The sequence below is a fragment of the Triticum aestivum genome, chromosome 6B, assembly GCF_018294505.1.
Source record: "Triticum aestivum cultivar Chinese Spring chromosome 6B, IWGSC CS RefSeq v2.1, whole genome shotgun sequence".
Lineage (NCBI taxonomy): Eukaryota > Viridiplantae > Streptophyta > Magnoliopsida > Poales > Poaceae > Triticum > Triticum aestivum.
Genome location: NC_057810.1, coordinates 209,421,533 through 209,424,871, shown reverse-complemented (window position 1 = coordinate 209,424,871; position 3,339 = coordinate 209,421,533). Strand labels below are relative to the sequence as shown.

At 44.1% G+C, this 3,339-nt stretch overlaps 1 long non-coding RNA gene across 1 annotated transcript; it reads right to left on the bottom strand.

Moving 5' to 3' along the window:
• Nucleotides 1–1,024: 1,024 nt before the first annotated feature.
• On the bottom strand, nt 1,025–2,210 carry LOC123136605 (uncharacterized). The gene is made up of 2 exons (XR_006467135.1): nt 1,716–2,210; nt 1,025–1,530 (listed from the first exon to the last, which is right to left on the bottom strand). It is a non-coding gene; the product is annotated as an uncharacterized lncRNA (long non-coding RNA).
• Between the last annotated feature and the right edge of the window lie 1,129 nt (nt 2,211–3,339).

Below are 3,339 nucleotides of genomic sequence, written 5' to 3'. Positions count from 1 at the left end.
CTGTTTACTAGTACCTCCCACATATTCCATCTCTATATCGCAAAACTATTGCAAGGAATCAAACATATCATATTCAATGATCCATAAGTTTTATGTAGGATTTTGTGACTAACCATGCAATTGACCAATTCGTGTTGACTCTCTAAATAAATATAAGTGAAGCATGAGAGTTTAATTCTTTCTATAAAAAATCATGCTCTAACAAATATAAGTGAAGCAAAAGAGCATTCTATAAACAACATTTTTCTATGTGAAGAGAAACATGCAATCTAAACTTCAAATGATATAAGTGAAGCACATGAAGCATTCTATAAAGCCACACTCAAAAGATTTAAGTGAAGTGCAGTGAGCATTCTATAAATCAATCATGGACTATATCATACCAGCATGCGCCCTGCCCCATGCCCGCACGCCCAAGCCGCGCCCGTGATCGTGTCTCCGTGCGCGCCCGCCTGCTCATGGCATCACCCACTGCTCGCCCTCACCATCCTGCTAGCGCCACTGTTGCTGTCGGTCGGCCGCGCCGTGGCTTCGTGCGCATGCACTCAGCCATGGCCGGCCTGAGCCAGTATGTCTTGGGGCCGGCCCTGTTTTAATTAGGGGCTAAACCCCTTAAGCACTAACCCTCCTCTTTTATAGTCACTAACTAATGGGCCTATTTTAGTTAAACTAGCTAATAACCCTTGATTAATAGTACACTCTAAGACAGACGGGTCCAGCCACTAATTAAGATAAATTAGTTAATTTAATTGCCCCCCTGTGCCTATGACAAATGGGCCCTGCTTTGATCCTTTTGACTCAACACCCCCTGGCCTACATTCATACACATGGGCTAGCTACCGTTGGGTACATTCAGTAAATTAGCCAATTAATAAATATACTTTGAATTAATAATAACTAGAAGATTCCCCGCGCGTTGCGGCGGGAACTTGTGTTGTGCATAAGCAAGTTCAAATGGACAGAGATAGACTTTTTTTAGTTAGGCAAGTTCAAATGGGCAGAAATAGATCATGCAACTGCAAAATAAAGAAATAATACTTGTTTAAATATATAAAATCTCTATGTTTAAGAGTATTACATTGAAACAAAGAAATATGTCTGATAGAAAAGATCTATAAAATAGGAGAAATCATATCAACATTCTCTTACAATGCTCAAGTGTTTGTCTTACAACAAACAACATAGGCATTATGAAATATACACCCATCAGGTAGTTTGATAAAAATTTGCAAAGACAAACTAAGCGAAATAAATATATAGTTCAATAGTACTAAAATGAAGAAAAGCTTTGTCATGGATATAGGCGAACTTACCCTCAAATATGGTGCAATACCTATTCATCAAGTACTTCAATGGACATTAGAGAGATATCACAACACTGCCGGACAACTTCTTAGGCAAATCAGACTCACCATCTCTAGTATATAGGACAACCCATCCATTAATAAATAAAACTTGGATGAAATTTTATTTTACCTATTTCATTGGCAATCTCCATTCAACATGCTCTGTTTCCCCTTTCTGCAAAATCTGAAAACAGGATGGGCATGGAGAAAGTTAAGTTTTGTTGCAGTGTATAAATTGATTTTTGCTCTCACGGGGAAAAATACTATTGTAGAGGTACACTTATAATTCAGAATCATACATCTAAATACATAATACATTGCCAATCATCCACCAGCAGATGTAGGTTACAAAGATATACAATTTGTTACCTGAAGAGGGACGACTGCTAGTAATTGCAGTATAACTTAGACTGGAATATTGGTGTATGCTTGACGGTAGTATTGGTGTATGCTTGGGTAGCCAGATAGGCTCCACAACTGACTGAAATCAATAAATACTAATCGCTGTGACGTGGCGGGATTCAGATAGAGGACGATGCCATTTAGGAGGTCACCGTGGTTGTCCAAATAGTTTGAGCAGAGTAGAGGAGGATGCGACTAGAGAGGTACTGTACTCACCTAGTATGACATCTATGCGGCTGTGTCAGGCCATTACCTTGCCAACCCCTCGCGATTGCAATGGTTGATGACTGGATGAGATGCTCGTTGTGAAGAGAAGAACAAACGACGAATTTGGGGATGGTTGGAGGAAGCGTTGCAGAGAACGTGAGAAGGCATGCTTGATTATTGCTAAAAATGGCATGCTGACTCCTCCACGATCTGATATTCTGGGTTGTCGGTGACCAAATGACGGACGACCCGTGTCGCAACGACACCTAGAGGCTCGGAGCAGATAAACGGGTGCGCCAGCCCGATTCGTTTTGCTCCTTGACGACCTGGGGCAGCAGCAATGGAAGTATGGACAGGAGACGTCGTACCGACATCCGACAGCCGCCAGTCGACCAAAACAGATGGCAGATGGCGGCAGCGCATGGTGGTGGACGGGCAGCGCGCGCAAGCGCGAGGGTTGGACATGGCGCGGTGAGCAGAGGCGCTGGCCTAAAGATGGCGGCGGGATTTGGCCGGGCGGAGGAGGGGGCGTACTGGAGTGCTGGCACACATGTTAGGCACGGTGGAGGCGTGGTCACCATCGGCGCAACGCGCAGCAGGAGGAGGAGGAAGGGCGGCGCTCCAGCGGTGTCAGGCCGGGTTGGGAATTTGGATCGCCTATGCGGGAGAACCGGTGGTCGTGCGCTTGGAAGGCGGGCAGATTGGGTTGCCCTATGATGGATGAGCGGCGGCCCTGCGGGAGGGCAAAAGTCGGACTTTTTCCACCGCTGTCTGTTAAAGCTTATGTGGCACGGTGATAACGTAAACAGTGTGCACATTAAGATAATGGGAAAGTAGGGATTGGCTGATTTTGCAAACTGATTGATGATGTGGCCTAAAGCTGATGTGGATGGTGTGCATGGTGAGAGAATAGGTAGAAGTGGGGAGCAAGTTGTTAAGAATGTTAGATTCAAGAATATTGTTAAACTTTAGAAATTTATAGAAAATAAACCGTAACTCCAATGAAAATAATTTATATGTGAAAAATGATCGGAAAAATAAGACGAATCTGAATATGTCATCCACATACCTGTCACATGCCTCTAACACTACAAACATGGAACCTTCCCCTCTGGATTGTTAGAGCGGTAAATGCCTAAAGCTGGGTAAATATTCCCGGATATTTTCCCGCTCCGTCTATATCACTTAGCACGGCATTAGGTCACCCCTAGCATAGCATATTGTCATGCCATGCACCCTGATGCATTTGTTTGCGTTATATTTATTGTTTCTTCCCCCTCTTCTTCTCCGGTAGACCCCGAGACCGACGCTGACGCCACTGAGTATGACTACCCTGCAGACATTCAACCACTTGCTACAGAGCTTCTAGGAAAGCAAAACCCCC